The sequence below is a fragment of the Protopterus annectens genome, chromosome 1.part0 (genome assembly GCF_019279795.1).
Source record: "Protopterus annectens isolate FY-2018-M chromosome 1.part0, PAN1.0, whole genome shotgun sequence".
Classification (NCBI taxonomy): Eukaryota; Metazoa; Chordata; order Ceratodontiformes; family Protopteridae; genus Protopterus; species Protopterus annectens.
In genome coordinates, this window is record NC_056725.1 from 1315144518 (window position 1) to 1315163100 (window position 18583).

Below are 18583 nucleotides of genomic sequence, written 5' to 3' on the forward strand. Positions count from 1 at the left end.
GCTTTGTGCTGTGCCACCAACCTGGAGGTGTGGGTATCTTTGATGGAAATTGATACTCCCCCTCCTTTTGTGGTTCAGTCCGTGTTTTGTGGCCAAAAAGTATGGTATGAGGTATAGCCTGGTAGTGCTGGGGTGCTCTCGGGAGCCTTAAACCAGGTCTCAGTCACTGCTCAGACATCGATGTTCTCCATGCTGAGGAGGGTTTTGAGTGCATGCATCTTGAGGTTACGACTTTTGGCATTGAGTAGCATTACCCTTATTTTCTTTTCCCTTGTGTTACCTATGGAGGTGAGTTTGTCTTTTGAGCCTTGCATAAAAAAGGCACTATGGGGGTGGCAAGAGCCTTCGCCAATATCTGAAAGCCCAGGGGTGACAGGTGCAAGCCGTCCCTAGCGAAGCAGCGTGGCTTGTCGAGCATGTCATCCCAGGCTGACAGGCATTGGATCCCCTTTGAATGACACCAGTACTTAAGTCAGTTGTTGAAATTGATCATCTTGTCTTCATATTGTGGCATAATTCTTGGTGATGGTAAGATGCTACTCAAGGTCAGAGTCATACCGGCCTGGCCTGCATGCTCAGAGAGCTCCTGTATGTCTCTTTTCATGTAGTCCAGGGAGGTACTTCTCAGGTCATTCACACCAGCATGTCCAAAGGAGAGATGGATATCTACTTTTGTCCACAAATCCCTAAGTACACCTTCTGTACGTAATGGATTGCCATCTATGTGTTAATCTGAGTGCACTTTGCCATTCCCAAAGGTGATGACTATGCATTTCATGGCATTTAGCTGTATGCTATGGCTCTGGCACCAGTTAAACATTCCTGTGATCCCTCATAGGAGGATACTTGTGTCAGCTGGAGAGTCGATGATGGCACGCAGTATACAGTCATCTGCCACCTTGGTCATCCACAGTCCTCCTGTGTTAGCCTGTACCTCAGAGAAATATATATGGAACAAGAGAGGTCACATAACTGAGCCTTGTGGGATGCCACATGTAACTGGTGTACACCCTGATATGGCATCTGCAATCCCAACCATGTGTGTGCTAACCCTAATCCAGGTTGCAATCCATCTTGTGACATATGTGTTGATATGCGAGCTGGTGAGTGTATGTAAGATGTCCGAGTGGGCTATTGTGTCAAAGGCTTGTGGTAGGTACAGGTAGGCTGTGTCAACTACCTACCCTATGTCTATGGCCCTGTTAACTGTTTTAAAGAGGTCGACCAGGTGCAAGAGGCATGTTGTGCCCTTAACAAAGTTGAATTGTGTATGACCCTGTGTCTGGAGGTTGATGATGTCTGTGTATGGCTTCCATGATGATACTCTCCACAGCTTTGCAGAACAGGCTAATCAGGCTTATAGGGTGATAGTGTCCATTGTCCCGTGTGGCAACACCTTTGTTGAGCATCACTACTGTTGCTGTATGACATTCCTTGGGGACATATCCTGTAGTACGTCTGATATTGAATATTGACGTTATGTGACGCTTATGTCTGTCATGAATTCTGCGTGAGACACAGCCTGGGTCACGTAGTGGTCCCATTGCTGCTGTGTCATTGCTTTGTAGAGGGCAGCTCTCACATGTACATCTGTGATGTCAGGGAGGATACACTCCATTGGGATGGACATTCCTACATTTGTGAAATGGTAGGAAATGTATGCACTGAGCCTGTCTGCCAGCATGTTGCCAATGTCTGTGGGCTCAGTGTATGTTGTGGTAATGATACACTACAACATAGCATATGTGGGAGCTGCCACCCAGGTACCTGACATAACTAAAGAAGGCCTTGTTATTGTCATTAGTGTATTGTGCATTCATATTGTCGAAGCAGGCCTTAGATCATGTTATGACTGATTGTAGCTAGCCGCTAGTACTGATCAGAGATGCCTTCATTTTGTGGGATACTGCTCTATCATGTAGTAGCCTCCAACTGTTGTTGCATAGTATATGTATGTCCAGGGTCCACCACACAGGTCACCTGCCTTTACAGGACTGACTCTTGGATACATGTGGGATAGCATGATCCAAGCATTCCTGTAGGTGTCCAAACAATGGGTGTCTAAAGGATAATGTGGTCTGAGTCGTAGTTGACACTGAGCTGGGGGTTCTGAAGAAAACCACCTTGGTTCAGGGAAGTGTGACATCTGCTTGTCAGAGGTACCTCAATGAGAGTACCTAGACTGGGTGTGTGGAACGGATATGGTTGTACAGAGAGATAAATGTATGTTCTGACCTTACCAAAGAGGGGTATACCTCAGGTGTGCAACATAGAGACCCGATGTGGGTAATGACTAGGTACAGTCTGAATACCCCTCTTGTGGTGGTGGTGACCACTTGTTCCATAGCATGTCAGGTGACATACTTGAGTAATCATTGTGTGATGATTTTGGGCCTTGAGAAGTATATACATTCAATGTTTGGCTACTTGATGTCACCCACTGTAATTTGGTTGCAGAGACCCACATATCTGCCAGTGTTCACTGGAAAGGCAAGTGTGCTCCCTCCATTTGTGAGTGTGGTCTGTAGCAGGCTATTACCTGAAAGGCAGTGTAGCCCACTGTAAGCAACACATGGATGGTATCCGATGTTTTGTGCATTGCTACTCACCTGGAGGTTTGTGTATCTTTGCTGTATATGGATACTCCCCTTCCTTTCCAGGTGTGTCCTGGTTAATGTAGACATGTATAATTGTATGAAGTGTACCCTGGTAGTGCTGATGTGCTTTCAGGACACTTGACCCAGGTTCCTGTGACTGCACAGATATTGATATACCCCATACTGTAGAGATCCTTGAGTGCATGCATGTACAGGTGTAGATGTCTGGCATGGAGCAGCATCACCGGTAGTGTCAGTTACCTTGTATTGTCTATGGAGGGGGTTGTGTCTACTGTGGCTTGCCTACAAAAGGCAATATTGTGGTGCAAAGTGCCATAGGCAGTATTTGAAAGGCCAGGGGTGACAGGTGCAAGCTGCCCCTAGTGAACCAACATGGCATGATCCCACTGACAGAAGGCCCTATCATCATACCAGGCGATATCACATGTAGAATGGGTAAACAGCTCCTTCCCAGGCTCATAACATGGCATTGATGGTATCACATTGTTTCCCTATATCTCTCACAAGTGAACTGCAGAACATACAGAGCCTGCACCTGAACAGTCTGCTGAGCCATACCCTCTCTACAGAATATGTTAATGTCGAATGTGTTCCAGCAACACATGCCACACTGCAGACGTGTTGGTGCACAACAGACCATGGGGACTATAGTCGTATATCTCTAAGATGTCTGATCTGCAAGGACATGGGGTCCATCATGATTAAAGTCATAAACAGAGCGATTGGAAGCCCACACACACACAATACTACCACCTTTGGTATGTGCATGGGCAGATCATGTTTGGCAAACAGCTACACTATTTGCAAGTCAGACACCTGGGACATACATCACTGAAATGAGCTACACACATCCCACATAGACCTTGAATAGCCCGTATCCAATATCCCACAGACATGTTGTATGCACAAACCCAACACTCTGTGCATAAATATGCATTGTCATATGACGGATTTGCAACTGGTACTCAGATAGATCACACAAGCTGAGACTCAAGTACATAGGTTCATAGGTAGATATTAGGCTATCTGCCCTATGGCATTTCCAAGCCTAGCCTGAGTGTATTTGGCTTTCACCTCCCTATAAGATTAGCCTACTGTGCCTCTGTATAGTAGGTCACAGAAGGTTGCCCTTTAAGATTAGTTTACTGTGCCTCTGTCAAGCAGGGACACAGAAGAGATCCCATGTGTGAATCTGCAATTTCCCATCCATGTGACCAGATATTGCTTGAAGAGGGTCAACGAGGGGCTATGTCTAACAGGAATTTGGATTTGATGCCAGAGTGAGGGTAGACTCTGGGAAAGGGTCTGCCCCTGCAGCATGTCCTATTAATTGTTGTGCTGAGGTCTATGTCCATGGAGCGTGTAGCTCTAATGGATTTGGATTTCCTCAGGTGGAGCATGTCCATTAATTCTGGGCTAGACATGGCTGTGTACGTGAGGCATAGATTGCCTCTGAGTATGCGGTAAGCAACTGAGTACAGGCGGGGTTTCTGTAGTCAAGCTGCATAGGACATCTGTTTCAGGCCCATGATCCCCTTGTTGAGGTACTTTTGTGGTCTCACCTGTTGCTGCAGGTGTTGAGTAAGGTACATCCCAAATGGGGCATTGTAGACAATCATGGGCCTTATGAGTGATGAGTACAGGGGCACAATGACCTCTCTTGATGCAGATGAAAACACTTTCATGATAACGTGGGCTATATAGAAATTCTTACTAACCACTTTGGCAACGTGATTATCAAAGGAGAGATTACTATCTACATGTCTCCACAAATCCCTAATAACTTCTGCCATACTTAATGAATCACAACCTATGTGGTAATTTGTGGGCACTTTGTTTTTCCCAAAGGGGATGACTATGCACTTGTTAGCATTTACCTTGAGGGCGTGCCTCTGTCGCCAAGCATCCGTCTCCATGAGAACCTTTTCGAGGATGCGTGTGTCAGCCAGAAAGTCGATTGTGTCTCCCAGTTTGCAGTCATCTGGGAACTCTGTCAGCCATAGTCCCCCCGAGTTAGCCTGTACCTCAGGGAAGTATATACCAAATAAGAGAGGTCCCAGAAGTGAGGCTTGTGGGACACCACTTGTAACTGTTTTGGATTTGGACGTGGCACCTGCAATCCTGAACATGTGGGTTGTATCCCTGAGCCAGTTTGCAACCCATCTTGTGACATAAGGGTTGATATTTAAGCTGGTAAGCCTATTTATGATGGCCGAGTGGGGTATTGTGTCGAAGGGTTTGGTGATGTCCAGGTAGGCTGTGTGGACTACCTTGCCCTCATCTATGGCTTTGGTACCTGTTTAAAAGAAATCAAATAGGTGTAAGAGGTAAGATCTGCCATCAACAAAGGAAAATTGGATAGGGTCCAGTGTCTGGAGGTTCACAATGTCTTTGTTTATGACTTCCATGGCAATACACTCCATAGCTGTACAGACCACACTACTCAGGCTTATGGGCTGATAGTTCCCAGTGTCTGTTGTGGTGTCACCTTTGTGGAGTGGGACCACAGTAGCTGTACACCATTCCTTGGGTACATATCCTGTAGTACAGCTATGTTGTAACAGTGACTTCATGTGAGGGTTCAGTTCTTCTTTGAACTTGTGTAAGTCATAGCCTGAGACACCATCCTGTCCCATAGATGCTGTGTTTTTTTCTTCAGAGAAGGCAGCTTTCACCTGTGCATCTGTGATGTCATGGAGGTCACATTCTGTTGGGATAGCCATTTGTCCCTTTGGGGGGAAGGGGGGGAGAAGTTAGCACTGAACCTGTGTGCCAGGATGTTGACTATGTCTGTATGTTCGGTATATTTTGTACCATTATGCATCAGTTCAGAGCATATCTGGGTGTTTCCACCCATATTCCTCACATAACTAAAGAAGGCCTTGTGATTAACCTTAGTGTCTAGGACAATTTGTCTTTTGAAGCTGGCCTTTGATGATTTTAGGATGGATCGTAGTTTCATGCTAATACTGATCAGAGATGCCTTCCCTTTTGGGAGTTTGCTCTACCATGTAGTAGCTTCCTCCTTCAGTTGTATAGCTTACATATGGACGGCGTCCACCATACAGGTCTCCTGTATCTGGAGGAGTGAGTCTTGTTTCCATTTGGGATAGCACAATCCATGCATTCCTTCAGGTGCTCATAGAATGCGTTTGTAAAGGATTCTGCGGATTGGCCAGTATTATCCTCTGGCCCGGGGTCTTTGAAGGATTCCACCTCAGTCTTGAGAAGTGTGAAGTTAGCTTTTTAGAAATGTGGTACAGTGGTCTCCCTGGCTGGGGGTGGCGACGGGATACAGATGTCCATGGAAATTTGTTTATGGTCTGATCTTACCAATGAGGGGTTTACCTCTGGTGTGGAACATAGAGTCCCCATGTTTGTGATGACCAGGTCCAATATGTTGCCCCCTCTTGTGTGAGTGGTGACCAGTTATTCCATAGTGGTAGAGTTTATAAATGCAAGGAATCGTTGTGCGACGGTGTATTGAGTAGTTTACCCAGTCAATGTTTGGGTAGTTGAAGTCACCCAATATCATGGTGTTAGGTGGAAACGTCATAGTCTCCATTGTTCTCGGGAATGCAAAGTGGGGTTCCTGTAAAAGGGAGTGTGATCTGTAGCAGCCTACAAACTGAAAGGCATTTATGCCCTCTGTTAGTTGCACATGGATGGTCTCCGATGCTTTGTGCAGTGCCACTAACCTGGAGGTGTAGGTATGTTTGATGAATATACATACTCCCCCTCCTTTTGTGCTTCGGTCCGATGTTTGGGCCAGAAAAGCATGGTATGAGTTATAACCTGGTAGTGCTGTGGTGCTCTTGGGGGCCTTGAACCAGGTTTCTGTTACTGCACAGACATCGATTGCCTACATACTGAGGAGAGGCTTGAGTGCATGCATGTTGCGGTTTAGATGTCTGGCATTCAGTAGCATTACCCTTAGTTATAGTTATCCTTGGGTTGTCTATGGAGGTGGGTTTGTCCTTTGATCCTTTCCTAAAAAAGACACAATGGGGGTGCCAAGAGCCTTGGCTGTTATACGAAACCCTAATGGTGACAGGTGCAAGCCATCCCTAGTGAAGCAACGAGGCTTGTCGAGCATTCTATCCCAGGCTCACAGACACTGGATCCCCTTTGAATGACAACAATACTGTAGGCAATTGTTGAAACTGATACTTTTGTCTTCATACTGTGCCATCATTCTTGGTGAGGGCAAAATGCTACTCAAGGTGCGGGTCATACCAGCCTGGGCTACGTGATCAGAGAGCTACTCTATGTCTCTTTTCATGTAGTCCAGGGAGGTACGTCTCAGCTCATACACACCAGCACCTACCAATGGGAGAAACCAGTGTTGTCCTATACATGCTGTCAACACCTGCTGTCGCCCATGGTGCAGTCTTGGGATTTCATAACATGAATTGCACACCCATTACCATGTGTAGTCTGATGATGTCAGTGTACTACAAATATAGCAGTGGAAAGAATGCACACAGTAAAGCATATAGCACGTTGCATTAATGTGTATGTTTCTAGTAGCATAACATAGTTAGGTAGGAGTTTGAATCCTGCAGTGTGTGTTGGGGGGTGTATGTGTCTGTGTGATTTCATGGAAAGTGAATGTGCTTTTTGGAGAGTATTGAAACACCTCAATATAGGTATATTCCTCTTTGGTAGCTCTGATGATGTCAGCATCCTACAAATATAGGTGTGGAAATGAGAAAGCCAGTAAAGCATATAGCGCGTCATGTTAATGCGTATATCTCTAGTGTCATAACATACTTAGGTAGGGATTTGAATCCTTCAGTGTGTGTGTGTGTGTGTGTGTGTGTGTGTGTGTGTGTGTGTGACTTCATGGAAGGTGAATGTGCCTTTTGTAGAATATGGAAACACCTCAATATAAGTATATTCCTCTTTGGCAGCTCTGATGATGTCAGCAGCATACAGATGTAGGTGTGGAAATAAGAAGGCCAGTAAAGCATATAGCGTGTCATGTTAATGCATATGTCTCTAGCGCGTCATGTCAATGCATATGTCTCTAGTGTCATAACATAGTTAGGTAGGGGTTTGAATCCTGCAGGTGCTGAGTGTGTGTGTGTGGGGTCTGTGTGACTTCATGGAAGGTGAGTGTGTCTTTTGCAGAATATGAAAACACCTCAATATAGGTATATTCCTCTTTGGCAGCTCTGATGATGTCAGCAGCATACAGATGTAGGTGTGGCAATGAGAAGGCCAGTAAAGCATATAGCGTGTTGTGTTAATGCATATGTCTGTATTCTGAGAACATAGTTAGGTAGGGGTTTGAATACTGCAACTGCTGTGTGTGTGGCTGTCTTCATTTAAGTGACTGACTTTGAGAGAAAAGTGCTTTTTGGAGATGATGCAAACACCTCAAAATAGCTGGATCCCCTTTGGCAGCTCTGATGATGTCAGCATCCTACAAATATAGTTGTGGAAATGCGAAAGTCAGTAAAGCATATAGCGTGTTATGTTAATGCGTATGTCTCTAGTGTCATAACATAGCTAGGTAGGGGTTTGAATCTTGCAGTTGCTGAGTGTGTGTGTGACTTTATGGAAGATGAATGTGCCTTTTGTAGAATATGGAAACACCTCAATATAGGTATATTTCTCTTTGGCAGCTCTGATGATGTCAGCAGCATACAAATGTAGGTGTGGAAATAAGAAGGCCAGTAAAGCATATGGCATGTGGTGTTAATGCATATGTCTGAATTCTGAGAACATAGTTAGGTAGGGTTTTGAATCCTGCAGTTGCTGAATGTGTGTGGGTGCGTGGTACTGTGTAATCACCTTTGAGAGGAGTGCTACTTTCGGAGACCTTGACAATACTTCAAAAGTAGTAAATACATCTTTGTCAATTCTAATGGAGTCAGACTCATAGAAATACAGCATTTGATAAGGCCATCACCAGTAAAACATATAGCGTGTCATGTTAATATGTATGTCTGTAGTATCATAACATATTCAGGTAGTGGTTTGAATCCTGCAAATGCCATGTGTGTGTGTCACACAGTTTGTCAATGTGTTGTGGGTTTTACTTTTATTATTGCATGACATATTAGTATAACAGTAATTTCAATGCACACATCAGGTATGTGTATGCCAAATACATATATGTACCTGTGACTTTCAATAGTTCCTATGTGTGAAGCCTGCCTCATATATGGATACAGTTGTTACCTTTGCCAGCATGTGCTGCTGCTTCCCAGAACTTAGGCCATACATGTATGTTGGTGACAATGCAGGCTACTGCAGTGATATGTGTCCTAGGCCAACTGTGTGACACACACCCATGACAGCTTTGATAGATTAATGTGGGTGAGGGTTCATGTCTGGGGTATATGTCAGACATGTTCAAACACAGCAAAGTCTGTGAGTAATGGACATCCAGTGTAGGTGTATGGCAACTATCATCGATATGCATACAGACACCTTCTTGCTTATGTGATACACCGAGGGACTGCAGAATACCTTTGGAAATGTGAATATCAAAGGATAGACGAGATAACACTTGTCCGGATGTACACACCATTACCCGTTCTACATGATGGGTGCTACCACCTACACGGTACTGTTGGAATACTATGTTAAGTACATGTTGATGATGATGCTACAGTTGCGTTATAGCAATACAGCATGGCTTGGACAACAGGTATCTGTCTGTATGATACCCTTGTGGTGGATAGGTGTGTCATATGTAGAATGCATTGTAGGCCACTGTATGCATTTGCAGTCATGGATGGACATATTCCTAGTGTGTTGGCTTGTACGTGAGATTGCTATATGCCAAACAGTATTGTTCCCAGGGATGTGTGGGGCTCAGTAACAATGGCTATTGGTATAGTATAGTACTGAAGGGATATCACTGACACCGGGTTTCCTACATCTGTGTATCAGTTGAGGAGACACCATGTAATGACCACTTAAAGTCAGGCTATGTAGGTTGTGTATACTACCAGAATGCAGACCACTGACAGTTAGAAACCGTATCACCTACAGCATAGTGTCAAACCATGTCATACATACATGTGACCCCAGGTGAAACATATGCATAGTACAATGCATACTGGCCACCAATAAGAACTACAATGTATGAATACTGTGTCAGATGGTGCATGTTACCCTTCCCATGTGTGCAGTATGCACCTACATGCAGAGAATGCAACTCCACCTTGTTCACAAATGTACACCTGCAACTCTGTGCTGCAAACATCACACATGTACTGTCCACTCTCCAACACATGCAGGCACAGCTACACACAACAGCCATGTGGCACATGTGCAGACAATACACTTTGGGAATTAACACTGGTGTATACAAAACTACAATGACACTTATAGTGTTAATGCATCATGCCTGCTTAGATATATCCACAACAACATCATTACACTCTACTGTTAACAACATGATAATATTACTACCGTGCTATGTAGTCACCCTGTGCATCAGCACTATGCTAGCCTGTTCCTGCATTAGTGTTACAGATGACAGGAGGTGGCACAGTTTCATCATATGCACAGGGTGTGTACTTGTTTTGCCAGAGTCTGCCATTGACACATCCAATCAACATGTATGTGTGTGTGTGTGTTAGAGAGGGACAACAGTACAACATGGGGCAATGTTGATGCGATGTGTGTGTGTATGTGTTAGCCCTAGGTGTTAGCATTATGCGTGTGTGTATGCATGCACACAGTTCCACCATGTGGCTGCCATATACGGTAGTTTGTGGACAGCCACAGACTGTACCTGCCAGGTCATACAGATCACTGTCTCTGGCCATGGACATGGTACCTGTGCCTGGCAGGGGATGCTACGGACAGTATCAGGTACTAGGCCAGACTGGGTACTGTCATCAGAGGCAGTGGGTTGTTGACTGGACACATGTCCCTGCTAGGACTGGCCAGAGCCACATGCACGTGGTCTTCTAGGATGGTCTAATGACAGCACAGACCCAGCATTGCTGGAGCTGGTACTGGCACTATGGGAGCAGCTGCGGGTTTGTTGTCGTCCGCGATGACTGCCAGCTGATGATGTTGCTGGCATACGTCCATGTCGACGCCTCAACCATCCTGCACTGTCCTGGCTCATGGACATGTAGTTGTGGATGACATCTAATGTGTCCCCCCAATGTCTATCAATGACCTCGGTGAAATTACGGATGGCAGCTGCAACGTCACGCATAGTGTCATTCATAGCAGTGTGATGTGCTCTATGCTCCCTCAAACCCTGTCTGGTGTACCATTCCATATGTGCCTGTGCCTGCATTACAGCCCAAAACATAGCTGAGGTTGAAAGACCTCTGTGGGCATGTCTGACAGGGGCATTACGACCACGGATGCTCCCACGAGAACCCCTGGGCATCTGCCTGTGTGGTACTATTTCAGGAATCTGGGCATGGCTGCTGTGAGGGGATGCATGTGCCAATGATACCACACTACCCTGGTCAATGCCTACCATATGCTGTCCCTCAGCTAAGGACATTGGTGACAATGGATGTATCGGCAGGACGACTGTGCGCATAGATGGGGTTTAATTCTGTGTAGTGTCGATTGGCTGACCAACAACAGACCCTGTCACACCTCCCTGTGCCATTACACATGTATCATCATTATCACTATCTCCAGCAGTGGCTTCAGGTTCCCTGCTGCACTCAACCAGAGCAACATCAAAACCTGTGAGAGGAAGACAGGAAACACAGTTTACAATGTGTACATGATGTTAGCACACCTGCACACATGCACACATGAACACATGCACACATGCACACATGAACACATGAACACATGCACACATGAACACATGCACACATGAACACAACTGCACTCCTCAGCACAGCAGATACAAACACACACACACCTGCAATCCAACACATACACAATAGTGTTTGAGGATGGGTACAGTATCACAAGGAGATCATCACCTCACATGTGTCAGCATGCAGATTATGTGTTGCACAAGAACATGCAGTGCAAGTGTAGACAGCTCTTGTTAATAACAGTATACATGTACTTGATGCTTGTGTGTAGTTGTTCAGTGATTGTCTTCACCCTGGGACAATATGTGTACAAGGGCAGAACAATGTTGTGCAAGTGTTACAAGCTCTGGGTGCATATATTTGCACACACACACACACACACACACACACACACACACACACACACACACACACACACACACACACACACACACAAAACATTACGGTGCTACGCAATAACTGCTATGTGTACTTCTGTGGTCAGTGTAACTGGATGTGGTGCAGTAACATGAACCATGATCAACATGCATCTTGTGGGTCAGTCAACAATAATAATGTGTGCCAGACAGGCAGCTAGCATGCTGTACCTGAAGTGTGGTAACATGACTACATCCACAGTTACGTAGCCACTTGTTACACAGGTGTGTAAGGTGGCCAATTGGGAGCATTGCCTAACATGAATGCATTATTTGTTCAAGATTGTTGCACAGAGACAGGATAGGCCTCTACCCCTCAGGTATATTATGCGTGCTGTGTAGATGATAAGTGAGATACTGAAGGGTGGGCATACAGCAGTTGTCAGGATTGGACATGTGTAGCAGGCTAAGGTGTAGTGTCTATGCCAAACTTGTGTGTGTTGTGTACATGTGTATCAGGTATACCTATCCAATGTCCACTACTGTGTTGCCACACTTGTGTGTGATGCTCTGTGTATTGCATGTGAGTGAGGCAGCTACTGAGATTAATGGGATATGCATAGTCTCACAGCAAACATGCACAGCATGCATTATGCATAGGTGTGTTCCATGTGTACAGACTACACCTCCATATGACATGCAGATGTCATTAGCAATAGTATCCTTATTACACACTCACCAGCGTGGATTGGCTGCCTTGCTGTCACTCCAGAGGGACCTGCAAAAATATGAGAGTGATTGTCAGTGGCCACAACTGTGCCATTGCTACTGTGAGTATGATAAAGTACAGTAGTACAACAGTTGGCTTTCACAGGTGTACAGATTATATTCAGAATATCAATCTTGCACAAGAATAGGCAGCATAACAGTTATACACACAGTACACATCTCACATATGCATAATCTACCAGTACAGAGAACAGTCAACTACAGATATGGCATGTTACCTGCACGCTCCATTTCAATGTGCTGGGTGGCTCCGGCCTCCATGATGACACATGTTTGTGGATGTTGTTGTTGTTGGTCTGGAGCCATGACACTTAGGAGGAGCTCCTCCACAATGGTGAGGGGGGTGGATAGCTACCCCACATCCTGTGGCAAGCTGTCTGTGGATATCAGATGCACGCTGCCGGACATGTCGAATTAAATCACTGCAGTGATGGCGTACCTGCTCATATGTCCAGTTATGCATGCCTGTGTCATTTACCCGACAAACAAGCTCTTGCCACAGTGCAGCCCTCTCATGCTGGTTCTGGCTGGTTCATGAAAACAGCAGGTGGAAATGCTGTATAAGGCTGGTGTGTATCTCAGCATCCTCATCAGCAGAATATGCAGGGTTCCTACTGTAGGTCATGACCCTGGAAGACAAATTAACAATATATGTGAGCAAGCCATGTGGCACACCTCATATTCTAAACTACACATATCAATAATTTGACAAATACAGCATGCAATTTCCTGTCAGAAGATGCACACGTGCAATACCACATATCAGTGCTCAGGCTACAACAGGATGACAGTGCGTGGCTCACTATATATATATATATATATACCAAACCATGTTCTGCACAGCAGCAAAGTGATGGCAGTTTGTCAGACTATAAAGCAGTACATGACACACTGTATGTGACACCATCCTCCACCTAGCCACAGGAGGCATACATCAAGCTAATGCATAAAGACAGATGTCCTCCATTTAAATGGATGTGAAGTACAGGTACAGTCTTACCAGTCTAATACTCTAGTCGTTAATGTCAAACACCTACCTAACATATGTGCACAGTTGTTAAAATAGGTGTCATACTGCTGTACTACACTATACATGTCTCTAAATACACACATATACCCTGTAACACACATATGTATGGGGCATAGTACAGGCCTGATTAAACACACATCACACATACAGATGACACATAAATGTATGGCAAGCAAGATTAGCTTTACAGGTGTACCATACAGTGATGTGTGCACTACTTACAAAACATCATGACTGACTCATGTATTCTGTGAGGACTACAGGGAACACAGAATACAGTGTTTGCAAGCAATGTGAACATACAACATACTGTGCTGTTTAGGCCTACAGCTGCAGGTACTGCTACAATTCATATGGGATTTGGAATGTACAGCCGTAACACTCACTACTCATACATGTATTGCATTGGGCTACAATGGCAGAACACACTTGACAACGGGGAAATATGTCACACTGTATGGCATCCTACTCTGTCTGCCTAGCAATGCTATACACATCTTTTGCTGTGATCCCAGACAGGACACAAACTACCATGGCAGAAACAATAACACACTAAGCTATCACACCTTTACAGACCTTGCACACAATCACCAACACATTCAACATCACACTCAGTCATCCTCACCTAACAAGCATTACACTATGTACATGTGTGTGTGTGTGTCTGTGTGTGTGCATCATGTCATAGGTAGGTTATACACATATGGGCCTAGGGCATTGAACAGACTAGCCATAGGCTACCCTGGCCTGTGACACACATGTAATTTAATTGAACTGTCCCTGGTCAACCAGAGCCTCAGAGGGGGTTGCCAGTGTATATTTTGTATATCACACCAATCCTTACAGGTATGTATGACAACTGGTATGTAGGAGCTTTGTTTCCTATTGATAGTTTGTTTGTTCTGGAGTATGTCATGGCTCTGAGATAGGTATGTATCCATCCAGCATGTGCTGTTAAGTGATCTGTCATGGTTTTTCGGTCTACAGCGTGTAGCTTGTAGGGATTGTGATATGTTAACGTGGAGGATGTACAACAGCTATGTGTGTGACATACGTCTGTATGTTAGGCAGAGTTCACCTCTGGGTAGGTGTTATGCCACCAAGTCTAGCTGTGGTTTTGTGTGTCAGTTTGCATAGGCCATCTGTTTGAGGCGAGTACTACTCTTTATGGGGTATGTCTGCAGCCTTTCTAGTTGCTATAGTTGTCATGTGAGGTACATAACACGTGTCAGTGTACTATAGAATGGGTTGTACATGTGATGACCATCAGGGTACACTGACCAATATTTAACTGGACAACACACCTTTAGTGATGACATGTACTATGTAGACAGATTACATGAGTAGTGTGGCACTGTACTTATCAGTGAGTAGGCTACTGTCCACCTGTGTACCTGGTTCTCTTATCACACCTTTGGTATCCAAAAACGTACCACGGAGCCCTTGTACCAGCAACAACAAGTAGGTAGTCTTAACGAATTTATTTATCACAAACGTTTTCGCCGCACAAAGATGCAGCTTCCTCAGAGAAAACAAATTAACAATGAGGTAAAAGTGCACGCCCCTTTTATACAAAGCAAAAGGGAATGACAACATGATAAGGTGAAACTCATTGTAGTAATTGGTAACCAAGTAGAAGCCTTCACAAGAACAACTTGTTCCTCAAAGAGAAAATGCAAACATTAATTCATGTTAATAATAAGCATTTCAAAGTGTGGAATGTTACCAAAGAAATAAACATAAAATTTAAAATGACATATTTAAAATTCTTAAAATATGTGGAAGAAATCATAACATTAAAGTAAAAATTCAACATAAAAAGTCATTCAAATAGCAACTCATAAAAAATTAAGTATAATATGCAGTAATGGATTAAATCTTAGTAAAAAAGTAATGGTAATCCATTATAAGTATGAACCATAATGAGCAACTGTGTACCTTAAAGATATTATTGTATAAACAACAATAATAACTAAAATCTAGGCAATATTTAACATGAGAGGTGCTACAACAAAGGCACGTCACATGAAGTCAGAAACAAAAAAATTTTGTATGTTTTAAAAAAAAAAAAAAAAAAAAGTCTTTATGTATGCATAAGAAAGTAAGAAATATCTACAAAGGGGGGTACTACCTTAAATAGCTCCTCAATTTGAGTACTGCTGAGATGTTACAGTATTGCTATAATCCCGCGTAGCAAATTGCGTCTAAACGCAGTTGCCACTCCAGTTCACGTACTTCTAAGAGTAGAGTTATTGGGCCTCCCCGGATGTTATTGGTCACTTGATCTATGGCCATAAACGAGAAAGAGTGCCCAGGGTGGTTGGCAATGTGTTTAGCCAAAGCGTTAACGTCCGAGTTTTTCTTAATTGCATACATATGCTCATAGACACGGTCCCTAAGTCTGCGATCAGTCTTTCCCAGATAAAATGAGGGACAGCAATCACAAAGAGCCAGGTATACAACTGATCTACTTTCACAGTTGAGTGGAGCTTGGATTAAAAACTTCCTGTCCCTTATAGTGTAGGTCTGCCCTACCTTCATTTTGTAACACCAGTTGCAAAAACCACATGGGTACATCCCTGTGCGCCTGTTAAAGGTTTTTTTAGTTAGGTCCCTCTGTAGAAGTTAGTCAGACTACCACCTATGTGGTAGTTGATGGGTACATTCTTTTGGCAAGAAGGGCTGGCACTGCAGTGTTAGCACTGTGCTTCAGTTCATGCCTTGGGCAGCATGCACCTGTTGCAGTATGTATGACCCCATGTGTGTCTCTCTCTCTCTCTCTCTCTCTATATATATATATATATATATATATATATATATATATATATATATATATATATATATATATATATATATATATATATATATGTACATATATATATATATATATATATATATATATATATATATATATATATATATAAATATATATATATATATATATATATATATATATATATATATATATATATGTACATATATATATATATATACTATATATACATACACATATATATATATATATATATATATACACACACACACACACACACACACACACACACACATATATATATATATATATGGAAGTGATTGTGAATGTGTGTACTTGCTCTAGGACTAAGAAATTGAAAGAGGGTGGGTGTTTGCAGGACAGGCGGTGCCTAGCTATTGAGTTGGACATGTCTGCTTTTCTCATAGCCTGGAGATGCTCTTTCATCCTATCACAAAGTTTTCTAGTGGTCATTCCTACTTAGAAGGCTGTGCAATGTGCACATTTACCAAGGTAAACTACGTTGGAGCTGTTGCAGTCGTGGAGGTGGTGGAAGGTGATGTTTTTTTTTCTGTGTGGGCTCTGGACCAATCTTCCTGTGAGAATGTGGGCACAGCAGCAGCATCGGCTGCAAGGGAGTGTGCCTCTAGGTTCCTCTTGGGTGTTGTTGCTCCCTTTTGGGTTTGGCCTTTCCAACAATTGCTTCAAGGAGTTGGTTTTCTTGTAGCAAAAGTCGGGGGTTGGGCCTAGGGTTTTGGTAAGGTCTGGGTTGCTCACAATTATGCCCCAGTAGGTGGTGATGGTGCTCATGATTGCAGAGCTGTCACTACTTATGGGGATGGGGAAGCGTGGACAGGGGGATTCTTTTGGCACACTTTTTCCATTGAACCCATAGGTGAGGATGGGTTTGTGTCTGGAGTGTCTGTTAGCTGACACTTCTTGGGCCATTTTGTTGACGATGTTTAGGGGGTAGTGCCTCTCGGTAAACAGTCCATGGAGCACTAGGCTTTGGTGTGTGAACTCTTGTTCTTCGCTGACAAGACGGCTGAGTCTCACGTATTGGCCTTTGATTATGATTTTCTTCATGAAGCCCGGGTGTTGGCTTCTGAAGTCCAGGAGGTTGTTCCTGTGTGTGGGTTTCCTGAAAATGGTGGACGAGAAGCTTCAGGCTTCTGCGTGCCACACGAGGTTGACATCTAGAAAATGTATCTTGTTCCCTTTGTCTGAGACAGTGAAAGTGAGGAACTCAATACTGTTTGCGATGTCCATAAGAATTATGTCTAGTTCCCTAGCTGTGCCTTTCCACAGAAACACCATGTCATCAATGTAACACTTGTATAGCGCTAATTTGTTGAACCCTTTGATTTTAGTGAGGGTGTCCATTTCCCATGAGCTCAGTACTAGGTTAGCATATGCGGGGGCCATTTTGGCTCCCATTGCTACTCCTTTGAGCTGTTGATAGATACTTTCCTCAAAGGTGAAGAAGTTGTTGTGTAGGACAAGTTTAAGGAGGGAGACTAGGGTGTCTGCTCTGGTGGGGTTGAAGTTTCTGTGTTTGGTAAGGTATTCTTTTACCATGGCAGTCCCTCGGTCATGGGGGATACTGGGGTAGAGTGCCTCTATGTCGAGTGTGACTAGAGTGGTTTTTGTGCATTTATTATGGAGCTGGAACTGGAAGATCTCATGTAGAAAAGCCCATGAGTCTTTTAGGTAGAATTCGAAACTCTGGGCGAATGGGTTCAGGTAGTAATCCAGTAGTTCCGAGATTAATTCTGTCTTGGTTCTTTTTGAAGACACAATGTGTCTCAGTGAGGGGTCTTTCTGGCATTTGTGGATCTTTGGAATGCCAAAAAGCTTCCCTATGGAAGGGGAATGCACTGTCATGAAGTCAAATTCTTCGTGTGAGATTTTCTTGTCATAAAGCAGTTGGTTTAGCTGGACATCTATGTTTTTGAAGCTGGCAAGTACTTCTGATTTAGTGACTTGGCGGTAGCTATCGTTTTTGGATAAAACTTTGTGCATTTTGTTAATGTACGGAGTTTTGTCCATGATGACCACTCCTGCCCCTTTACCTGCCTTCCTGATGATGAGCTGGTCATTCTTTATAATGGAGGACAGGGCTATTCTTTCCTTGAAGCTGAGGTTTTGAGGGCTTTGTGGCATAGGTTGGTTGAGCTTGGCCCTGATTTCATTTTTGCAGAATTTAGAGAAGGTGCTTGCTTGTTTTGCTACAAGAAAACCAACTCCTTGAA